The sequence below is a fragment of the Aulonocara stuartgranti genome (assembly GCF_965226115.1).
Source record: "Aulonocara stuartgranti genome assembly, chromosome: 4".
Classification (NCBI taxonomy): Eukaryota; Metazoa; Chordata; class Actinopteri; order Cichliformes; family Cichlidae; genus Aulonocara; species Aulonocara stuartgranti.
Window position 1 is genome coordinate 14,076,537 of NC_138942.1, and position 25,481 is coordinate 14,102,017.

The 25,481-nt window shown below is 41.3% G+C and overlaps 1 long non-coding RNA gene across 1 annotated transcript; it reads right to left on the reverse strand.

Annotated features, from left to right (window-relative positions):
* Window positions 1–12,424: 12,424 nt before the first annotated feature.
* On the reverse strand, window positions 12,425–16,035 carry LOC309704305. Its single transcript, XR_014276190.1, has 4 exons — window positions 15,954–16,035; window positions 15,764–15,837; window positions 12,918–13,068; window positions 12,425–12,574 (listed from the first exon to the last, which is right to left on the reverse strand). It is a non-coding gene; the product is annotated as an uncharacterized lncRNA (long non-coding RNA).
* Between the last annotated feature and the right edge of the window lie 9,446 nt (window positions 16,036–25,481).

Sequence of the window (25,481 nt, forward strand, 5' to 3'; positions counted from 1 at the left end):
TCTTACCTCACTTTCATGTCCTAACCACCTCCAGGCTTGCTTGTATTGCCGGGATCACGCTCTCAAACTTCAAAACAAGGCCTGGATTCACGGGAATGGAGCACAGATCAAAATCAGAACAGAGCCCACTTAGTTATAATAAGCTGAAGCTAAGTAAAGCTGGACATTTCTTCTCTGTTCTACTGTGGACTGTGGAGTCAAAGCTTGCATGCATGTTTGCTGTTATTTGTGATTTTGTTGTGTTTTTTACTTCATCATATTTAAGAAGTACTCGGATGAAGTGTTTATGACTAAAACACAGCAGAGAGGATATAAGTGACAACAAAGCTGGGATTAAGGGAGTAAAGCTGATAAACTCTGACCTAAACCAAAGGGGAAAAACCATGAATAAATAAAAAAGTATATTCACGTAGAAGTTATATCAGTCTTTATTATACTTTCGTTCCTCATACATTACTCCTATTCACACAGGGCCTGGCACGGTTCCATTCCACTTTTTACTTTGTTCTTTTGGCTGCGATCCAGTCCAGTCCAGGAGTACCTGAATTGCACGCGATTCTGTCAATTGCAGGTACTTGATGGCTTTCTTGTGTGCAGGGGTTGAAAAGTTGCTGGAGGTTTGCGCACACAGCATTGCGTGACTAGCGCTGGGGACGAAAACACAAAGACATTGTTTTCAGTGATCAAACCCCCTTTATAGTAACTCAACAGCATTCCTGTCTCACATTCCTAAGCCACCGCTGCAGTGTGAAGGGTTTTTTTTTCTTTCCTTTAAAAAAAAGGAAGAAAGGAAAAAAGAAAGAAAAGGAGGGTTGCACTTTTTTAATCTGGTTCACTGTGCTTCTTCCACAATTTTTCTCGTAGCTCATTAATCATTAATCAAGACTGAATTAAAGTATTAGTTGAGGCAATTATCTGCCATGGGGTAATTAAGAGGTGTTTATCCCTTATCCAAAACAATGTGATGAATGTAAACACAGTGTGCCAGCTTTCATGTTAAGCCAGCAGCCAGCTGAACAGCAGTATTAAATCAAATGAAAATGCATTGCTTCTCAGTGTATCCCCTTAAAGCATGCGCGGGTGGGATTTCCAGGTTGTTTGTGCAACAGCCTGCAAATGTGTTTATGCTCACTTGTGTGCATCCTCCTACACCGTGTCTCCACTCACGCCAGCATGCGTCTGTAGGTATGTGCTAATGTGCACACAAATGTTTTCCACATTGGTGTGACAAGGATAATCATATCCAGGGAGCACAAACCCATGCTGAATGCTTCTCACACAGATGGGAGGAAAAAGGAGGAATGCATTAAAAAAAAAAATCCAGAGGAAACGAGACTGAGTGTACACCCACAGACAGTCGTGCAAGTGTAAAACTTATGATATGTGGAAATCTACTGGCAAAGGAGCCGAGCGAGGCCGCCATCACCTGGAGTGGGTGAAACAAATCTAATATTTACTGAAAGCGATGACCCTCATGACCTTCTGCTTTCAACGTAGAAAACATAGAGACGAGGACAATTGAGTCAGTCATATCTCCAGTGTGTGCTCTGAGAGTGATTAAGACTAGAGCACATTCATTACTGGCCCAGCTCAGACAGAGAGGGGCTTCAGAGCAGAGCCCTTGTGTTGGACTGTTTGGATGTCCTATCCCCTTGTATCTCTTTGACTACTTCCAACACAAGGCTCTATTCAACCAGACTGGGAACAAATGTTTCCTTATGTGACCCTGAGTACCTAAGCTTCAGCAGGATATAGAGAAGAGCCTATGAGACTGAAAGAGAGACATTACTGAAGGCCATACCTCTGCTCTTATAGAGGGATATAAGCTGGATCACAGGTGGGGACAGGGGGAAGGATGGTAATGACCTTACAGAAATAACAGGGTGGATGGCACAATGACACATATTTCCCAATAACTATATGCTGTTTCTCTGGTAACCACAAAATTGCTAGTCTGCTTAGGTTTCCGTTCTTTATTTTCTCACTTTCCCACTTCTCATGAGTGTTATTACTTCTACATCCGCCTGGGAATTAATTGGGTAAACATCAGCCAGGAAACATGAGGTTAGATTCCATGTTGGCAGCTCATGTAATTTCACATACAGCCAACATGCAGATTTCCGTCTGTTTTTTTTTTTTTGGCACGCCTGTGGGAATGGGCAAAGTGTAGCAAAACAGAGGTCAAGGCAAGGTTTCTCACTGAAGTGGGTGAAAATTTCTCATGTGAAACTAAAAATGGCTTTCACCAGTTTTACATAATGAGACACAATGTGGCATGTACCTCTTTTCTATAGAATCACCCAGGATAAAGAGCTAATCCTCTTGTGCTATGAGACTGATAGAGCTGGATTCCTTCCAGCACCTTAGGGAGTCAGATCTATGGAAGAGAGAGCCTTTCAAAGAAAACCATGTAATCAATGGCACAATCCCCCTCAAACCCCCTCATTTGATTGATGCTAACCGTAAAGATTTTAGTAAATCAGTTCGCTCAAGCCTTTCCCATCTCATCTTGCATTAAGATGTCAAACTGTAACTGGAGTTCCAGTGTTTACCCAACCAAGTTTTCTCACTTGAGGAGAAATTAAATGAACTTTTGGCCTGGACTAGGCTTACAGAACCACTGACATGTAGCCTATATGACTCATTCAGTCTTTCACTGGACACAGGCGGAATTTATTCGGAGAAACACACCCTTGCTGGCGTGTAGCATAGTTTGACCATTGCAGGTGTCTTGGTTTATTGGGTTTCTATGTCAAAGAGCAAATCTTAGTCTATAAAAACCTAAATTTATAGCTCTAATTATGAACACACTAAGCACCAAGGAGCATGCAGCTGCATACCTGTGCATGCATTTCAAGGAGCATGAGTTCTGGCTTGGTGACTCTACAAAGAGCCCTCATGAAGTTTAAAATTTTAAACAGGAAAAAATGAAGGTGAGGCTAAAATTGTTCAAATAGGGGAAATACTATGAGTAAGTTTACACCTCTAGTTGGAGAATAAGCATATGAAGCCTTTTTTTTTCCTCTGGATGCTTTTCTAAATGTCTGTGTGTGGGGGGAGGGGTCAGGGGGTAGATTTTGGTGCAAGCAGTGTGTAGGCAGCTGGGAGTGTGGCAGGGCTATGCGTGACTAGGAGAAATACACCTGTCTCTGTGCTCAGGTATGGAGGGGGAGTCGGCAAGCAGGGGCCTGCCAGGTGAACAATGCTCCCTATTGTACCTTGCGCTCTGACTGCTGATACTCGCAGGAGAGGAAGCCCTGATCCCAGTGTGTGCGTAGCTCGCTTGCCCGTCTCTCCCTCCCTGCTCACACAATCACACGAGATACACAGCCAAATTATTTACAGTACACATATTGCGCTGACCGCAGGCGCCCTGAGCTAAATCCCAACAACTCTGCCTTTTACACGCAAGTTGCCAATCAGAGCAGTGACTGACAGATTTTTTTATAAGATAAGATAAGATAAGATAACCTTTATTAGTCCCACACGTGGGAAATTTGTTTTGTCACAGCAGGAAGTGGACAGTGCAAAAGTTATGAGGCAAAAATTAGAATACGATAAGAATAAATACAGTACACAACTGTACAGAATAGAATAAAATAAAATACTATATACAGTAGAATAAAATAAAATAAATATACAATAAGATAAAAATAGAATACAAATACAAATACTATATACAACTGAGTAAAAATACAACGATGACAGAAAGGATTATTGCACTTAGTATTATTGCATATGTATGGATGTGTGTGCTTGATCAGTTAAAGTCTTTATTATGGAGTCTGACAGCAGTGGGGAGGAAAGACCTGCGAAATCTCTCCGTCCCACACCGTGGGTGCCGCAGTCTCCCACTGAAGGAGCTGCTCAGTGCTGTCACAGTCTGCTGCATGGGGTGGGAGATGTTGTCCATCAGGGATGACAGCTTAGCCGCCGTTCTCCTGTCACTCACCACCTCCACTGGGTCCAGAGGGCATCCTAGAACAGAGCTGGCCCTTCGGATCACCCTGTTCAGTCTCTTCCTGTCCCCAGCAGAGATGCTGCCGCCCCAGCAGACCACACCATAAAAGATAGCAGAAGCCACCACAGAGTCATAGAAGGTCTTCAGGAGTGGGCCCTCCACTCCAAACGACCTGAGTCTCCGCAGCAGGTACAGCCTGCTCTGCCCTTTCCTGTAGAGGGCGTCTGAGTTATGAGTCCAGTCCAGTCTATTGTTCAGATGAACACCAAGGTACCTGTAGCTGTCCACAGCCTCAATGTCCATACCTTGGATGTTCAGTGGTTGCAGTGGAGAATGCTTGTGCCTGCGGAAGTCTACCACCAGTTCCTTGGTTTTACTGGCGTTGATCTGGAGGTAGTTCAGCTGGCACCAGTCCACAAAGTCTTGGGTCAGACCTCTGTACTCCTTGTCGTCCCCATCAGTGATGAGGCCGACTATTGCAGAGTCATCAGAGAACTTCTGCAGGAAGCACTGGGTGGAATTGTGGGAGAAGTCTGCAGTGTAGATGGTGAAGAGGAACGGAGCCAGAACCGTTCCCTGTGGGGCCCCCGTACTGCAGACGACCCTGTCCGACACACAGCCCTGAGTCCTCACATACTGTGGTCGGTCGGTGAGGTAGTCCAGGATCCAGGTAGTGAGGTGATGGTCCACTCCAGAGTTCACCAGCTTGTCCTTTAGAACCGAGGGAAGAATGGTGTTGAAGGCACTGGAGAAATCAAAGAACATGATTCTCACAGTGCTTCCAGCGGTCTCCAGGTGAGCGAGGGAACGATGTAGGAGGTGAATGACGGCATCATCCGCTCCAATGCCAGGCTGGTAGGCAAACTGAAGTGGGTCCAGTGATGAGCTTATTAGGCGCCGAAGCTGAGCCAGGACCAACCGCTCCAGGGTCTTCATCAGGTGGGATGTCAGAGCCACCGGCCTGTAGCTGTTGAGGTCCTTGGGGCGTGAAGTCTTTGGCACTGGTACAACACAGGAGGTTTTCCAGAGCTGTGGAACTCTTCCCAACCTCAGGCTCAGGTTGAAGAGGTGCTCCATCACCCCACACAGTTGGTCCGCGCAGGACCTGACGACCCTCGAGCTGATGCCATCTGGACCCGCTGCCTTCTTGCCATTAATCCTCCTCAGTTCCCTCCTAACCTGGGTGGTTGAGAGAGACAGGCTGGAGCCTTGTGTTGAGTGTGTATTGGATGCTGTTGTTGGGGGTGGGGGGGAGTGAGCAGGGTGAATAGAGGAGGTGTGAAGTGTCTGAGGTGGAACAGCAGCAGTGGGGGTGGGTGAGTCTGCAGCCGATGTTGCAGACTGCCTCATGGCTGAGTCAAATCTGTTGAAGAAATGATTCAGTTCATTTGCCCATCTCACATCCCTCCCAGGCAGAGAGTTCTGCTGTTTGTGGCCCGAGATGGTTCTGAGGCCTCTCCAGACTTCACCAACGTTGTTTTGTTGAAGCTGGTTCTCCATCTTCTGCCTGTAGCTCTCCTTCCCATTCCTTATCAGTCCCCTCCGCTCTCTCTGCACCCTTTTCAACTCCTCTTTGTCTCTGGATTTGAAGGCCCTCCTCTTCTGCTTGAGGACGGTTTTAATTTCTGGGGTAATCCAAGGTTTGTTGTTGGAGAAACACCGTACAGTCCTGGTAGGTACAGTGTTATCCACACAGAAGTTTATATAGTCAGTAATGCATGTAGTAAGGCTGTCGATGTCCTCACCGTGGTCATCACAAATCACCTCCCACACAATCGACTCAAAACAATCCTTAAGAGCCTCCTCGCTCTCCTCTGACCATCTCTGTACTGTGCGGGTGGCTGGTGGCTCCCTGCGCACTAAGGGCTCATACACAGGGACAAGGTGCACCAGGTTGTGATCAGATCTGCCCAGGGGAGGGAGAGGTGATGAACTGTATGCCTCTTCTGCATTGGCATACAGTAAGTCCAGTGTTTTATTGACTCTGGTTGGGCAGGTCACATACTGGGTGAAGGTGGGCAGTGTGGAGTCCAGTGAGGCATGATTGAAGTCCCCTGATATTATGAGAAGTCCCCTGATATTATTATATCCAAAAAGTTGAAATGTTGGATTTTGTAAAAGTTCTAATTGTGTTGAGGATATTTTGTATGTGCAGTATTATGAAGGGGAATATAAAACACACTGTCATAATAATATAAATGGTAAAAAAAAAAAGAAAAAAAACATGTCTTAATAGGTGTGAAGGTTATTCGTAGAGAGATTATTCAGAGGTGTCACTTTAAGGGTCTATAATTGAGAGCACACAATGTAAATACATGACGTGACTGTTGATAGTAATCTATTATCAGTTCTATGCCAACCCATGTTTTTCCAGCCTTTTTATTCTCGTTGCAGATAAGGCAATTTTGACACAGAGAGTCATGCAGATACTGTAGATTGCAGATTGAGAGAGACCCCCAAAGAAAGTAAAAGGGGGGTCGCCTATTGGTGAATTACTGACACTCTCTGTACTTTCAGCAACAAAAGCTGTCTCTCATTTTGTTGTGATTTGTTGGGCAATTATAGAGGGAAAGAAATGAACAGGGTAACTATGGGGAGGGTCTGGAATGTGTGGGAATGCTAAACATCTGCTTTGAGAAGTTCTGGGTTGAGCTTGGACAGTCGCAAGTAAATATCTCTGCCAAACAGAAACTCCAGCTGTTCCACAGATGGCATCAGTTATTTTGTCCCATTTGTTGTTAAAAAAAGCCCATGTTTGCCTTAAAATAATCTAAGTGCCTTTGATCTTCCTTAACCTTTTCCATTGTGTGACAAGGAGAGCTGCAGTGTAAATGCCACCACTTATCTATTCCTGTTAAATTCCTCGACTTGTGTCGGTGTGTGCTTGTGGGCATGTATAACACCAACGCTATCTCATGTGAGTGTGTGTGTGCTCACTGACTAATGAAATACAGTCTTCATAAAGGTAGTATTGTTAAGTTGCGTGCGAAGCTCATGCTTTAGGCTTTGGGTCCCCGCCCACCCCTGTAAACCACGGCCTTTTTTTCCTCTCCTTTTTTGCCTTCTACACCTTCCCCTTTCTCTTTGTTACAGGTAAACATTTGATGTCCGCACGCAATCCCTGGAGAGTCTCCTCCCCTTGTTCTTTCCTCAGCTCCAAGGCTTACTCACACTCTCTTTTACACACACTTACCACACACCTCTCATTCTCAGTCTCTCGCTCATGCACCCTCTGACACGCTACCTTTCCCTCCCCATTCTTCTGAAATTCCTCTCCTTACTGACTCAGCACCTGTTTCCTATAGAGGACATGAAGTTTCCTTCTGTTGCTCGAGAAACTGGTTGAATATCTGATTGACTCTGAACATTCAGTTTCACAAACACTTTACACACACGTTTTTTGTTACTGAACGTTCGTCTCCTTTGTCTGTGTTGTTCCTTCCTGTTTGTTGTATTTGTTTTTTTAACCAGTTTGTCCTGCAATATTGTGTTACATTACATGAAGTTTGTCTCTTTTTTATTTCTATGTGCTTGTATTTCTTTTTAACATGTTCAAAATTAAGATTCAATTCAATTCAAAGTTATGGACAAAACCAACAAGACTTATTTCAGTAAATTTGCTTTTTTAATTCAAGTTAATGTTGCCAGAATCAAAACTAGAATTCCTCCTGGAATCACACTGGCCACAACAAAGTCTCAGATACCGGAGACCGATAAACACGGGGTTGGTGTGTTGAAGTTTACTTGGGCAAGACACAAAACCCCAAGATCCTCCTGAGAGTAGTCTAGGCTCTTAGATGGTTCTGCCTGCAGCTTTCAAGAATTTATCTAAGGTTAGATAGTAATATACAAGCACTTAATATTTAATATTTCATTGCCAACTACATGCATGTCACATCCCATGACTGCATCCCTTAGAGTTGGCACCATATGCTAAAGCTTGCCAGCCAGGTTACGCAAAACTGCCTTTCTGCTAGTTTCCACGATAGTCGGTGCTCCAAGAACCGCATTTTGTCACAGACTCATAAGATGAGAACATGCCAGCTCTGCTGTCACTTCTGGTAATATCGATACCAACAAAATTACCTTTGGCACACTAGAAAATAATCTTCATTGGTGGGGGTACACCCTGGATACGTTTCCAGCCCATCATAGGGATAAAAGAGAGACAGAAAACCACATCTACTGACAGTTTAGATTAACTTAAAAAGTGTGTACGGTCAGTGAGGGGAAAATGAAAACACAGCCCAGAGCCTGCTTTCTGTGAGGTGGCAATGCTACTGAGCACCACCATCGTGATATGATTTGACAATCCAAAATGTGAGAAAAGGGGGGAAAAAAAGGATTTCTCACTGATTTAAATCAGAAAGAGATTATACTGTTTTAACCGCTTTCAACTTGTGTAACCTTCAATTTTCTGTTTCAGGTGTTGTACATAGTTTTGGTACAGCTTTTACTGACATACAAAAATATGTGTGAATAACTTCCAAAATATTTATTGGTGTGTGCGTGAATGATTATGATCCAACACTTAAACTTAAACTCCTGGGGAAGGTAATAAAACAAGTCGAAATCTGGTCTGCAGACTCAAGCTCTAGTACTACTGCCAACCTCAGTCACGCACTTCCTTTGAGCTGCACTTCACCACAAACTGTGAAGCAATGAAAAGTCCTGTCAGGTTCCGATACACGAAGATCGATGATTAATGACCGTCATGGCTAAGCAGGGGAAAACCAAAACCTCTGTGCCAATGTTAGCAGCATCAAATAGAGCTGAAATCACTGAAAATGAATGCAAGAGAAAAGGAGAATCGTTTTATCATGTCAAGGACACACACACACACACACACACACACACAATGCGAAACCCACACAAACGTGCATGTCTGTACACATACTCACATGCTGCGTAGTAACAAACCCAAAAGTGCTTGCAAAGTTCACACATGAGAGACAACTGCATATACACATCGCTGTTCTCCAGTATGCTTAGATCATATATGAACAAAGATTCAGGATTCTCTCAGATTAATTGATAAATAAATGTAATACATGAGTCCTGCCTCCATCTATCAGTTTTTTTTCTCCTGATCCAATTCAGCATCGCAGCATTTTACTGCTGTCATAGCAGTAAAAGGTGGGGTGCACCCTGGACCACACAACCAATCACACTGACACCTACGCTCAATTTAGAATGACCAGTTAAACAACCCCATGCATGGCTACGGCTTTGGGAGGAGGCAAACATATCCAGGAAGAACCCACAAGCTTCACACAGAACAGCCGCAGCCAACAGGTGAATTTGATCCCGGGACCTTCATGCTGTGAGGCAACCCCTGTCTGCTCTTTTTTGTATTTGGGAAAGTCAGACTGTCAGAGAGGAAAAGACAGTCCCATACAGCCACAAAATAAATTATTTCAATCCCTTCATTGTTGTCTCCTGTGATCACTGTGCCTGCTGCTCTCTTTCATCAGGGGCTTTTGGCTCCCTCCAACCAGCCCAATTAGTAGCCCTGCAGAGGTGAAGTGTATTATGCAAATACAAACAGTTACTGTACCAGCTTGAGCAGCCCCCACGGGTAGCGTACAACAAAGCTATGTTAAATGAATATTAGATTTGTTGTGCCTACAACAAGTTACCTATTGTTGTTCTGGCCTTTCTGCTGCTCTGGAAAAGCCATTCAAACAAGATAATCTGTCTGCATCTCGTCAATGCAGCTCACTGTTTCACTGTGCTTGGACGAAACAGTGACACAAAGGGGTTGTTTGATAGGGGATATGAAGCAATTGGTGCAGGGGACTAAATAGATATTTCTTACAGCCACAGCTGCTTGTCACTGGACCACTGAATACGGCACAAACACTCTAAAGGAAAATATCAGAAATTCTCAATTTCCCACACATTTTTACAATCCACCACCTTTCCTGTAACTTAAACTGTGTAATATTTTTTGCCATCTGAGTCCATTGTTTCATATTGAGTTCATTTCTGTCTCTCTCTCTGCTTTCATTGCGAACAATTGCTTTTGTCCCCGTCCTGGATAGGTGTGATGGTTGGATCAGAGCTGTGAAAGGGCTGTATTGTCCTTCTTCACACCCCAAGGTGTGCTTGGAGGGAGACCAACAAAGTGGTAACTAAACAGTGAAACAAGTTTTCTCTGTAAATGTGTACCACATGGCACCTCAAGGAACCATTGTTCCCTTTCATTACCCGCATCATGTGGGAAATATTTCAGTATGTATCCATAAAATTAGCCAATAATACAAACTGTGCTTTTTTGAGAAGTTAGAAGGCTAATGCAATTTTGACAGAAAGTCACGCAAATGAAAGCTGCTATCAAAGTTCTCTCTTTTTTTGTTAAATTTGGTGAGTGCTGCACTTCTACTTTTTCCAATGTTTTATTAATAGAGAAAGCTGTCACAAAGGCACATTTCAGGGTGTTCTGTTGCTGTCTTGTTTGTCTGTGTCACTTTCTCTCTGGTCACGTCAGGCAGCTGTTTGCAAACAGTCTTCCCCACAAGCCAGTCATCTAATAACAGGGTTGTGTTGGACGATAATGACTGCTTTCTGGCACGCTCCAGCAGAAGAAAAGAAGCACATTGGCAAAGCACCTCTGAATACAAAAAAATAATCAACAATAAAAAGCAAAAAGTGTGTTGTGATTGTCATCATTGGTGCATATTTTCAGAAAAAAAACCCCTAAAAAGAGTTGATTTCCAACTACCAAAAATTAGAAAGCCATATTTCATTTTTGTTATGACATAATCACCACTTTCTCATACTATATTTCGCATTACTGATTTAAAAGGAACATGGCCTCTTGCTCTGAATCGTAAATATATCTTAACAACCACTTCAAAATAAAAGTAAACATTTACTATGATTTACTGTATCAGTATAATTAGCTTTAGCTCTTATTTTGTCACCCTTGTCCCCTTTTGGTTCCCGCAAACTGAATGACCTCAGAACATTTTGTTTTCTTTCCCGACTGGTTCTTTTGAGTCCTGTGTACACCATGCCACGGAGGCTCAGCGTATGGAGTCACTTTAGCATGCGCCTTTGATGTGTGAGAATGGTATGCCGAGGTCCAATTTCACTTGCTGACGCTGACTCACACAACTGTAAGCTAGCGTGACAGCAGAGGCAGGTTAATGTGTTCTCCCTGCAGGCAAATACAGGGAAATATGAGTGACTGACTGTTGGCTTTAGGCAGAAGAGATGAAACACAGAGAGAAGGAAGTTCTGTTTGAACAATTTGAAGGTTTTCATTTGCAAGCCCACCTTTCAAGAAATAATTACATAGGGTTTGTGTTATCTTTGCATTTAAGAAGTCAAGTAGCAATAATTTGTGTGATATATCACGCTTACTGTATACGACTCAGTGCACACATGAGGATCATCACAGTCCACGAGTAAAAGCATACTCTCCCTCCCCCTGGGTAGATACAGTGTCCCCTGATTTCTGTTTAAACCATTATGTGCCTCTAACACGTATGCCCCTTAAATCTATATTCAGAACCCCAACAGAGAAAGAGTCCACGGCAGCTTTCAACGTGCTTGAAATTGATTTTATGCTGTAGTCGTTCTTGAAATAAGTGTTTTTTAGCACATTCAAAGTCCGGAGAGAGTTTAAAAAGAATGAATTAATCCACCGATGCACGTCAAATTTAAATACAACAAAAGAACAAAGCGACACTTCTGACTCATAAGATAACAGACCCTGTCTACATCAACCTTAGCGATGTTGTGCATCTGCATATAAAATGAATGCGTCTTTGTTTTTATGAACTCTAAACTTATAAAATCCTGTCTTTCAGATAGCTATCAAAGTGTTAGAGAAAAAGACACTTTAAGAGAAACATAACACCAGGGCCAAAGCACAACTAAACCCTATCTGTGGCAGCATTGTATATATTTCCCACAATCTGAAATACACCCTCAGCACTTAACTGCGCAACCATATTGCGAGATAATGTGGGTTTGAGGGGAAAACAGATCTAAGGGTAAAGAGAAGTGGGCAAGTTAAGTAGTATGTGGTGGTGGGTTGTAAAGGTTGGATGATATATTCTAAGAAGTAAAGTATGCGTGTGTTTTGGTGTGTGTGTGGTTTATAGGGGCTGAATGGGGCACTACTTTTGAAAGATGAGATACTGCAACAATGTGGAGGTCACAGTATCATCACTCACAATAATTTAGGAATCAGTGGGTGTAGGTTTAGAGGTTTGGGTTGTAATAAATTAATAAAGAAAGGGATGATGTATACATAAGCGAGAGTAAGCCACTGATATACAATATATATTAGACACACACACGCAGAACAAACATTGGGTGTCTCACCTCTTTCTACTGGCTGGCATTTATAGTGCTTACAATGGACTATAAACCTCACAGTAGCTCTTTATGATGGTGAAGGATCTGCATTTTTATTAGGGGCAAACATTGAAATTACAACTCATTCTTCTCCCAAGCATTGCAATGCACAATTACCACCTGTGACACAAAGTCCAGAGTCTGCTGCCAACACACTGAGGATGATGTCAAGGATTGGTTTACCTACTAAACCCCAGTCAGCCAGGTGAACTCTGGCTCACCTCCCAGACTGGTCATCACTGGCTGAAAAATACAGAACACAAATAAGGCATACTCATTTTAATCTTAAATATAAATGCAAACAATCGAATATGCAGGGATCAAGCGTTAAACATGAGATGTTGAATAAAGCTTAATTATTATTGTAGCAAAAAAAAGGACATAGATCGAAGTGCATCAGTGGACAAAGTCTGCTGAAATATTTGACTGAGAAATGCATAGAACCAAAATCATACTCATCACAATGGACATGGATTAAAAGAATCATGAGTGACTGTGACAAAAAGGTATGCACCTCATACGTGGCAACCTGCATGTGTATACAGAAATATTGTTAAGCTCGGTGTGAATGTTTAAGGGCACTTACAGCTGCTGTGTGGAGAAGTGCTGCCCCGAGGGCCGCGGCAGCATGAGTGTGAGCTTCGTGGTGCTCTGGAAACAAGAAAAGCGGCTCTGTTTTTGGATTGCTGTCTTGGCTTTGTATGAACGCTTCCTGGCACACAGTCAAGTTTCTGCCCCTAGTGAGGGAAGATTAATGACAGCAAGTCACGGAAAGGCAGAGAGCAGAGGAAAGCAAAGGAAAGCAATAGGGTGAGAAGGGAAAGACAGGAGGGATGGGGGGTAAAACAAAAGGTAACGGCTGTTATGTTGTTGATGGTAGCAGGTATGAGTAAAAGGTGTGTGACTCTGTGAGTGTTTGTGCCTGGGTGTGCATCAGTAAGAGTACAATACTAAAAGAGATTTAGCAGATTAGTGGAATCCTCATAAACATTCCTGACAGTTGTACAAACACGATGAATATAATCACTGGACAAAAGGCCATGCCCTCCTTAAATTTCCTCTCTGTAAATCCAGCTAATGTCCACATACTCTTGTTATCTCCCAAAACCTTAGCCTACTTCTCCAGCTGTGGTCAATCTCCATATTCTCACAACACCTTCAAATCTTTTTTTTTTTTTTTTTTTTTTTCATTCATGCTTCCTTTAATTTTCATCCCATTTTGTGTGACTGCATGCACAGGCTGGTAAAGGGGGGATATTTTCCTCTCCAAACAAAATGAACACATCAGAGAGAGCGAGGAAAAACGGCTCAGACTGAAACACCACAGAAGACAACAAAAGTGCATGATGACAGAATCATTTCCATTGTTAATACCTAACCAAATCACAAACACTCTCAGGGAGGTAGGTGTAATATTGTCACAATCTACAATGAAAAAATACTCTCATGAATTTCTCAAGGCAAAAAAATGGAATACTATTCAATGGCCAAGTCAGTCACATAATCTCAACCCAATAAAAGATCCTTTTCAGATAGTGAAGACAAAACTGAAAGAAGAGAGACCCACAAACCAGCTGAAAAAGAAGGCGGATGCAGTAAAGCTCTGGCAGAGTAGAAAACACAGCATCTGGTGACACTCATTGGTTCTAGACTTCAGTAAGTCATTGACAGCAGAGGATTTTTAAACAACTGTTGAAACCCGTCCTTATATTTAGCTTTTGTTTTTAGTTTTTCCAATTAATTTTGAGTGTCTAAAAAATGTGTAAATGTATATATAAACATGTCTGTAATTCCTAAAGAGTTAATCTATTACTTCTGTTGAACCCCTTGAATTAAAGCTGAAAGTCTGCGTCTTAATCAGACTGTTTGATTTAAAATCCACTGGGTGGTGAACAGAGGGAAAATTACAAAGATTTTGTCTTTGTCTGACAAATAATGGACTTAACTGTACATCTTGAAAAAATATTAAATGTAAGATTCTTCAAGCGTCACACTGAAACCAGCACTGCATGGCTTAAAACACAACTTAAAGGCCCTGTTTTGTTCTTTTTTTTTTATTTTTTTTTTATAAACAACACCTTCAAATCTGACGGAGGGTAAAGTAGTAAAGTAGTTGAAATGGCAAACATGGATCAAGAGATCAAGCTCCGCAAGTGGGAAAGCACAGACTTGGAAGTGAAGTAAGGAGAAAAAACCGAAAGGCATCAAGAGTTCTTCTTTTAGGTAACATGGATCATGACTAATCTGTGATGAAAGAGCCAAGAGCTGAGTAGATCATGACGCTGCCAGGGCTGACCCCTCTCCCTGTCTCCCAGCCCCAAACCCCCAACCAAAGTATTAGGCTCCAGGACAAGCACAGGTCATAGTGAACTCACTCTCCTCATTTCCCCTTTCTTTTCTTTACCACAAAAACAATGACATCACAGACCTTGGAGTCTCTGACAAACCTGAGTATTTGTATCAGATGAAAAATGATCCTGAGAAAGAATATTCATCAAACTAAAGGGGAAAAGAGCGTGTGAGTCTGTTTTTTTCAAAACAGTTCACTTCATTCTCGAGCTATGCTGGGTTTTCCCTATGACAGTGAAGAGCAAACTGTTCCGTTTCACAGTGCCAGGACATTCGAACAATGTGAATGAAGGGAAACTGTAAAAGCCTTTTAATCCAAAGAGCATCTTTATGCGATTGTTTTATCTGAAACCGAGGTTGCACAGATGTCACTTATTCTCAATGCCATTCTATTAAAAGCAAAAGTAAACAACAGGTAACTGTTGTTAGACGGCATGTGTAATGGGCTCAGCACTGATGCAGACTGGATCGTGACTTAGAGCAGCAACAGGTGACAAATGGTCTGTTCTCTTGTCACAGTCGATCTTTTAGGGCTTTGCCAAACTTAAGTGAACCTGGAGCGGTGCTGCTATTGCTGTAAAAGTGCAGTTGAACAGATTTTGAAAACAAAGAACTCCATGCTTCTCTTGCCGAGCTCCACTAGCGCACCTGGAGGAAATTAATTTAGCTAAGCAAAACAGTCAAAGCCCAGTGATACCTTTCAACACGTTTTTTTTCTAATGGAATATTCACACTTGTGATATATTTTAATATGGTTGTTTCTAGAATTGAAACTTAACAGTAAGTAATTTGCAGATGACAGCAATGTATCTGTCTGCATACACATTCCCATTTGGTCCACAATACTTGAATTCTTTTGAGCCAAGTCATGCCCATACTTCCTATCCCGTGGACATGGTGTTTTACCCAAACACCTGCCACCCATTCCGCTGACTTTATCTGGGAGAGAGCAGAGTAGGTGGCGGGGAGTGAAGGAAGAAGGGAGGGGTGCTATTGTTGGCACACTCCTATGGTTCTGTAGGATGGAGAATGTGCAGAGGTGGAGAAGGGGATTAAACAGAGCAATATTATTCTTTCACAGACCTGCTTTGAATCAGAACTCAACACCACACATAAAGCTGTGAAGACTGGATGAGCTCATTGGGGGGAAAATGCCGCTGTAGTGACCCGGGAAAAAAAATGGGAAAAAATGTCTAGCAGTAACAGGAAATAGCAAGAAAGAGAGGAAAAAAACTAGCTGGCTGAGGATTAAAACATAAGTCAACATGTTTACCTTTCTTAGATGAAATAATAGCTTTTGGAGGCATTCCAGTTAAGGTTTCTGTGATCAATTTCCAATCCTGATTGCTTTTTTGGGGTGTATTCCTCTGTGGAAATAAGGAAATGTAATATCAGGTTTCAATCGTCTTCACATTGTGGCTGAAAGCTTGTTTGATGGTTGGCCAGATGCATACCTTTTTAAATAGCATGAGTGCAATTGAAGAATATTCTATGTACACAAATTCACAAAAATGCCCTGAAAACATTTCCTCATTCAGCAGGACAATGATCCTAAATATGAATGCATATTTAGCCAATGCAACTACATAAAAATAGGAAAATCTTCTTATGAAACATGCTAAATGACCATTTGCAACTTTTGTTACTTTTCAGGTAGCCTTAAAATTACAGCTAAGACCTCATTAGCTGTCCTAGATTGTATACTGTCACACAGCATGATGTGCTAAACACACAAGTAACCACACCTGGTGGAAATCACTCTTTAAGTTGAACACTTGTTGACAACTGACTCCATAAATGGCAAAGTGATTATGTTAATAGGGATGTTGATGATGCAAAAAGACCATTTACAGACTGCTATTTTAATTAAAAGAAATTCATTAACAGAAATACTGCCTCGCCTTTGCCAATGAGTGAAGTTGTCATAACATTCCATATCCAGACTCATCATGTGTTATATGGTTATGGGATACTTTTATTTTCTTCACAATAAGTGTATCTATTTTTGAGGTATGACATTTTAGAAAGGGCTGAGTTTTAGGTAAAAATGACCTCAACCCCTCAACCCCTAGAATCTCAGAGTACACTGGGAGTGGCGATGTGCAGAAGATCAGATGTATATGGAGAGACTTCAAAGTAAGAAGGAGAATCTTAAAAATACCACAGACTTTCTGAGTACTGTTCCTCTATAACCACAGTGTACTGATAACTCTGTCCAGCAGAATAACACAGCAGGTCGCAAAGCTCAAAATTGTTTCTCCATAAAATCTGTGATGCTGTCATGTCAGTACCGACCAAGGTCTCTGAGGAATGCACGTTGTTGACTCTCAACCTCAGTTTGTGTCTCCTTTACTGTACAATCCCTGGAAGTTATGGCATGGTTCCATAATGTAAGATGTGGAAATACTGTTTGTTTTTCTGCTAAATTACAAGGAAAGTTTAATGCAGCACTTAAAATTACGTACACTTACAGTATAATTACTTCTGTTTCTTGTAAAAACCTGACTTGCTTTACTTGTTTTAGTTGTTGCTGGTCCCTGTACAGCTTTAGTGAGAGCTTGGTTTGCACTGCCAGCAAGAACTCTGATCGGAGAGATAGTTTTGTGCTTTTCATCAATTTGTTCTTATTATCTATGAACAGAATTAATAAGGACAGCCAAAGTTTCGAGTGTGGTGTCTATGGTCTCAGGATCCCATCTCTGCTGTTTGGAGAGATTTGGTCCCATGGCTTAATTGAGCCCCCCCCCAGTTTACACTGGTTTGCAGCTGTGTGTGAAATGAATGTGATGGAAATCAGCAACTCCTAATCTGAGGCTATAGTTCTCAGCCAGAACAAGGTGGGCAATCCACCGGGTAGAGTGCCCACTCCAGGTCACAGACAAGAGTGAGATCACAGATACAAGCGACAGAAATGAGCTTCCTCTAAAGTGCGCCTGAGCTCTGCCTTTGAGATGCCCGGTCATTTGGTCTGCCTTAGAGCTCTAGGTTGTTTATTTCACTTACTTTATCATGGGATCAAATTGAGTGATCAAAATGACTCTTAGCAACTTCATCATATATATATACAGCACAAATAATATTAACTTGAACTGACTGAAAAACAAAGTGATAACAGAATAAAGTATGCTAAACAGTGATAATGTGGAGCACATGTTTGAAAAGTTGCAAGTTATATGAAAGAAAACTTTGTTTTATTTAATAAATTATGCAAATTACTTGTAACAACAATAATTTCTTTCTTTAAATGACACCAATTACATAACTAATAAGACTTTGAGAAGAAATGTGTTTTGCTATTGTTATTATTCTGCTCTTATGACTACTTCTGAATTATTCTTGGGGGACCCAGGTAAACAGGTAAAAACGTTAATAGGATCAGAGTTAAGAATTAAGTCCATTATGAGGGCAAAAGGTGGTCCATCCTGGTATTAGCAAGGTGTATTTAATGAAGTGGCCAGTGAGTGTGTGTTTGCAGCTGTATTTTAGTTAGTATAATATTGATTGTATAATAAGCACACCTCTATACTTCAAAATCATAGCTTGAGATTAACCAGCCTGCAGACAAAGGTGGGTAGTGAACTTGTTGAGATTTGCTGAAGTGGTTATGGGTGTGAAGCAGGAAGAGAGGCAATAGTTGGTCATGGACTATAGGGTACAGAGAGGGCAGTGTGTAGAGGAGAGAGAATCTAGGATGGACAGGCACAAAGGGACCATTGGTTTGGCTGAGACGCAGCATGAATCCAGTCGGAGTTCCGTGGGAATACTCAGCTCAGTGAGACAGATCTCCCTCTCTCTCTTCTCAATGAGTTTGTGACGGAGAAGAGGAGAAGGAGACATCAAAAAAGATCCTCACAAGCAGCCCTCACTGACACAATGTGAGCATAATTTCAAACCAACACAAGATATGCAGCCTAGCAACACGTCTAACAAGGAAGTGAAACTAAAAAAGAAAGATTGTTCTGAGGAACTCTGGAATACATTATATGTAATTATTAACACGCACATTTGATAGACTTCCTGTTCTTGTTGAACAAACAACAGAAATAATTAGAGTTGTGTTTCCTCGTACATCAATACCTGGAAAAGTTTATTTCTGCCAAATCCTAGTTCAAAATACTTCTCATCCCCTACAGCCAAGTCCCCCCCCACCATTTGTATCTGTATCATGACCCACGCCAACACATGTAGCAATCCAAAGTACACACCAATTCCCATGAAATAGAATCTGATCCAAAACTACTACAGAAATCCCATTGTTCTCCATCATGCAACACTGAGCCTTCACAATCAGACTCTATTGGGAAACTGCACTCGTGTTGAACGGAGCACCAAAATACACATATGGATACAGATTCTAGATTAGCTCTGGGAAGATGGGCGGGGGCGCTGGGCAGCAGAGGAAACATTGCAAGAACATGTAAATCAAGAGCTTGACAAGTTTTAAGCTTACATATTAATTACAGTATTATAACTCCTAATTCAATAAGTTGTCACATGATGGCTTAACTGCATTTATTTACATTTTTAGTTTATCTGTCTTCCTCTAAAGCAGGGGTGGGCTGTTGTGGGGGGCTGCACCAGAAACTCAGTTCTGTGCAATTTTAATTGAATCACTTCATAAGCTTATTGATGAGGCCCTCCACAACAGCCCCATTTTCTCATGTGGCCCCTTGGAAAAATTAATTACACACCCCTGCTCTAAATAGTGATAATCCCTAGTTTCCTCATTAGCAACTCTTCTTACATATACATCTATGTTTCTCAGAGGGATGTGGCCCTTACACACTGTTCCGAGTGTAGTCAAATGGTATCAAAGGCATTTTTGATGCAACTGCACAGATACTGCCCTACCACCTTTCGCATTTGGACAGGGCAATCACACAAATAACATAGTTTAAATAGAGCTAATGCATAATGTCATCAAACTTTTACTACTGTACATAAAGCTTTTATAATCTAGACAAACAGAGGAAGAATGTCAAAATGTCATAATCACAAAGTTGCTGACTGGTCTGGTTGTTTTAGACCAATCGGACTCTGATGGTAATCTCAGCCTAGTGTCTTGTCTGAATCAAGAGTCACTGCCCAAACTGAGACTTCGCTCCTTTTATTCTCTAGCAGCCTGCAGCATCTCAGACCCCCTGCAGTGTTCTAATACCCCTGTGACCTGCTGGACTCTGCCTGCCTCCTGCCCCCTGCACTTCCCCACCCTCCCGTGCCCTCCCTGGCACCTTTGCCCCACGACCATGCCTCATTCATCTAGCCACCCCTCTCCGGCCAGGGAAGCTGAAGGCCTTCTTTGTATGTGCTCTCTGGGAGATATTAACCCCCGTCTCTATGCTCCCACCAAACAAAGGAAGCACTTACTAACCGCTAAAGCCTTAACAAACAGTGGCTTTCAAATGAACCCTGCTCCATGCGGTGCAGAAGGAGGGGAGCGCCCAGGAGAGTAAAGCCCGAAACATTTGCTTGTTTTTGGAGATTACAGAAAAACCGGGTGGCGTGGTAGTCGATCTTTTTTGCATCGATGCACTACAGGTTTATGTGGTTAAGACGGAAACAGGAGTGGAAGTAGTCCACATATACATATATATATGCCAAGAGAGAAAGTCACAGACTTTCCAGCAACAAAGAGTGCAAAATATTTTTTCATAATTTTTTATCTACTTCCTCACGTTTTTTCAAAGATTTGATATTTCAAATAGAAACCTTTCACATATATACAGTGAGGTGTTTTCATCTCACGAGTCTCTTTCAGTTTTAGAATGTGTCATCATCGCACAATGCGATCCTTGTTTTACATGCCTATCTGTCATAGTTGTTGTCAAACTGATTGTGTGGATAAGTATTATAGTCAGGTCGATTTTGAAAAAGAATGTAGTCTAATACATCTGCTGTGATTAAAGGACTAGAAGTAGAAATGGGCAAAAGTCTTACTCGCAACTGAACTGTGGATGAGACACATTTGCAAGCACAAGGCCTTTACAACTGTGGGCCTACTATCAGCATTAGATGTCATAGAAATCTGGTGCATTGTGAAGTGTAATATAAAAACAAGTTAAAAACTGTATGATGCAGTTAACATTAACTAAGGCTACTATATAACTGAATTTGCTACTGGAGCATAAACTAAAGTAGCTGCAGGGATACCTAACTCATTTAATTAGAAGTTAGCAATTATACTGCGCTAGCTAAGGTTACTTTAGTCTCTTTCATTATGTTTAAATAGCAAAATGTCAAAGTGTGCTTGACACAGGGAAAGCATTATGCTTGAGTGACATCAAGTAGAACAAACAGATTTTCATTTACAATGGTGACAAAGACAAACGATCACTTGCTCCCACGTTACTTCACAATGCAGGCGCTAGCATGTTTTGTTTGGGAGACGGAAATTGTTACGCCTTAGAAGGATATGACATGGTGCATTGCATGAGAAAACATACTACAGTGGAAAAAACTAAGTAAGCCCTTCCTATTGTATGTAAACAAGTACGCCTGATAGCTTTTGTTGGCTTTGTTGATCAGGACCTATCAAGCCAGTAAAAACAGAGTCATGTGTTACTTAAATTTGTTTTGTATGTTTCTGGGAAAGAATGGAATATCTTTGAGTTACACATTACAATCAATAATGCCTCACAGGTCTGAAATGAATGTGCCAATGTCCATTTATCGCCTAACAAATGTGCATGTAATATCGTAACTGCCACCATTACATTTTATTATATGTACTGGCAAGCTGACTGTTTTCTGGGTTAAAGCAGAAATGAGGTGAAAGGAGCCATAGTGAGAGAGACAGAAATATAGAGCGCAAATGCAGTTTAACTGTGGGGATTATATAGTGAAAAGACACTGGACAATCATACAGGAGTGCCTTGTTTCATGAGCTTGTAGTTGGACTAAAGGTCAACAACCTCTAAATGATGACTGCATCTCCAGTCTTAGCAAACTACACTACAAATGCACACTGTAAAAACAATCTCAAATTAAAGAATTGAAACAGAATTGATGCTTGGAATTAGGGCTGAACGATTATGGAAAATAATCTAATTGCGATTTTTTTGCCCCAATATTGCAATTGCGATGCGATTATTTTTTAAGGTCTTTGTCTTCTGTATTATTAAACAAAGACAAGCAATACATCATATAGTATGGCCAATACTATATTACATTAATTTTAAACTGTTCTTTCCTGGAAGACAGACCTCTGTTATGATGACATGAGGTGATGCATGAATTGATGACTGACATTTTTATTTAACTTCTTCAATCACAACAGTATATTTGAACATACACAATAGTTTATTTTTAGCTTACAAACATCTGAGCATAAAGTGCTGACAAGGAACCCTGGTGTAAACATTAAAATGAAAGTCAGTACAATGTGCAGATTGCAGAAATATACATAAACAAAATCAGTGGCTTTACCACACTCAGTTTTTCGACATCTGTGAACTACTAGACAGTCATTCAATTAAAAAATAATATTAAATAAATAAAACTAATAAATAAAAAATACACACATCTTACTGATCTCTGCAGTCAGTAACATTACACATAAAGTGCAAACATAATAGCAATTGTATAAACACACACACAAACACGCCTTTAAAGTTTAAAGGCGTGAAATTGGACGGTCTAGCCTTCTGATTAGCTAATCAGAAGGCTAGTTCTGATTAGCGTCACCGCTGTCTCGGTGGAGTTTAATAAACTCGGCCGTCTGCTTCTTGCTATCTAAAATATAACCAGACACTGGCGTAAATTCTCGACTGTCTCATACTTCTGTTTAATAAGTTTTCTGTTTGACGTTTAGTCAGCTGTGTGAAAACCAAGGAGGAACCCACCCGGGGGATTAATAAAGTTTTATTTTATCTAATCTAATAACTTTAATCTCAGCCAAACCGATTTACTCACGAACAAACAAAACACTGAAAAAAGCCCAACAATAACATTTTTAGGTTGTCTAAGTGACTTATATATTACGTTTAACCCGAGCAGCGAAACTCCGCGGTGATCTGAAAATGATGTGCCGGGAGTTGTGCCGTTCTCGGCCGCATCAGTAACCCTCGAGCTCCCGGCTAGCTGTCGAGCTGGTGGGTAGCAGACGCCTCTGAAAACGTCGAAGCACTTTTGCAAATATGGGATATCTTGATAAACCGAGCAGATATTTGATGTTTACACAACTACTTTCTCGCCTGAAAATATGTTAAAAGTTTATTTTGTGACCCAGAAAGATTAGTATGAGTAATTTTAAAACTTAGTAGCGGCCGCCATTGTTGGAAACTGGAGTTTGGCTGGGCCGCGCTATGAATTCTGGGATATGGTAGTAATTTGGACAGCCTTCGGCGCGTCGCTGTGACGTAATCGGTCTACAAATGCGGCCTCAGGAGGATGCAGCCCATGAATTTGGACATGTCCAGAGTATAATCGCAGCCTTTGCGGTTAGAAAATTGCACTTGATCATGTCGCGATATTATCGCAAATGCGATATATCGTTCAGCCCTACTTGGAATAAAAGTAAAATTGAAAAATGCGCTAGACTTCGGTCATTTCTTGTATTTAATTAACCAACATTTATCATTTAGCTACTGTACCACAATTCAAATGTGAACCTATGAACCAGAGATAACTGCAGTAAAGCGCTTTACAACAACTCTTCTACTGATCTGATAGCTGCTGTTTTAAACTGTAAAGAGCGTACGTTTGTGCCCAGGAGTGTGCTTCTGATGTTTGATTTTTTTTTTTTGTGACTGTTTGAATTATTAGTCATCGTTGGTGGAGCCTAAGGTTTTATCCAAGCACTGGCGCTCGTTGATTTTTTTTCCTCTTTAGTCACACAGAAAGCAGTTAGAAAAAAAAGGGTTAAGCTGTCATCAGCAGGTTGCCGGACCTCTCAAGGTGTGCCATCACCTTTCCAGCTCTGCAGCCACGCACTGACATTTGGTTAGAACATATCTCGCTGGCCAAACAGATCATTAGCAAACAAGAATGGATAAAAAATATGGATAAAAAGCTTACTGGTATGCTGCAGGAGATCCAAAGCACACACGCTTGTTGCACGCTAACTGCAAAGAATGGTTGTAAGTACATCAGCAGATAATATAGACAATTATTTAATGCCTCCAAGATCTACGGGCCAGTGCCTTTGAAGAATCTCCTTTCTTTCTTTTTTCACTTACAAAATGTGCCTGATTTTCAGCTTGATTAAAAATATCTGACATTATTCCCTTAGATCAATAAGATGCCAGATTAACTCTGGTTTCATTATCAGCACTATCTAATGGAAAACAAATCCACTTTCTACTCTCCTCAGACAAGAATACAACATAGCGTCTGATGTACTCTTACACATGTGGTCGTCCCCGCTGTTCACATAAAATGAGACCCTGAAGGACAAGACCGGCTTGAGTCCAAGTTACAGAAACTGTCTTCCCACATCTGAGCCTTCTGCCAATGAATAAGGCTTTGTCTGCAGACGAATGAGATCCATATCTCCCATTTGGCATTACTCATGTCATCAGTAATCAAAAGCAGATGAGCAGACAAGCTGTGCTTTCCACCAACTGTGTGTATGAGTGCGAGCATGAATGTGTGGTTGACTGTGTAGAGCTTAGATGGATTTTACTGTGGACCTGCGGGATATGACTGAGGTTAAAAACAAAGTTTATGGAGATATCAGAACATGCTGATGTAAACCATGCACTCTGGTCAGTGTTGTGTTTTACGACCACAGTCAGCAAATTATTCACAAATTTGTGTGTGGCTTCTGCATGTCATCATCATTTCTATTCAAAATGACACGGGCTGAAACATAAATATAGATTTACATTTGGCACATTTAAGTACTTTACTGTATGCGTAGTTAGCCAGTGAGGAAGTGATAAAAACAGAGGATGGGAAATCTAGGCAGGTCAGTGCCTCATGCACTTGTAAACAAGTGATGGTTTCTGGTGTCATCAAATGCAAATGCAAATAGGTAGCGCTAAACAGCAATAGTGAGGGACTGGAGGAAAGATAATCATCTGCCACCCAAAGGTCAACTAAAGAACAACTGCAAAGTCATTTTATCATCTGAACCTAATGGGAATGGTTTGAGGGAACATGGCACAAAGACATTAGCTTTCAGTCTCCTTTACAAATAATTTAATAGTAAAACTATAACAGAGTTTACCCTTTGCTTCATGGTATTATTAGCAGCTCCCAAGAGATCAATGGTTCATTTGTTAAAAATGAAAACTGAGGACATGAGGAAGTAAAACGGGAATTTTGAGAACAAGTTTTATGTTTCCGCAAGTCCAATAATAACACAGAAAATACAATAGCTTAGACCCTCAAAAAATGTTCAAATGAAAAGTCGGGAGAAATAACTTTATGAAAGGAATTCATTTATTAGGTCCAGAGGGATATATTAACAAAACTGGGACAGGCTGCAAAACACACTGCCTAGAAAGCAACCTGTTCAGGTGGCTGACAGATTTTGCAACCAAAATCTGTCAGCCACCTGACAGTATGCAGTGAAGTGGTCAGAAATCATTGTGTTGCTTGAGGGCAGCTTAGCAAGACAGACGCAGGGATAATCACGAGGTTTAAACAGAGTGTGCCATTGAACAATATGTCATCTAATCGCTGTCACTGCCAGACAATTTGCTGAGCCACCGCAAACATACTTTGGATTGTACTGGGAGAACGCTGACTTATATATTACTACAAACATGGACACAAACATGTGTTATGACCATCATAGTATGATCTTATAATATCAGTATATTGTGACACACCATTAAAATCTGACATTTAGTTTGGT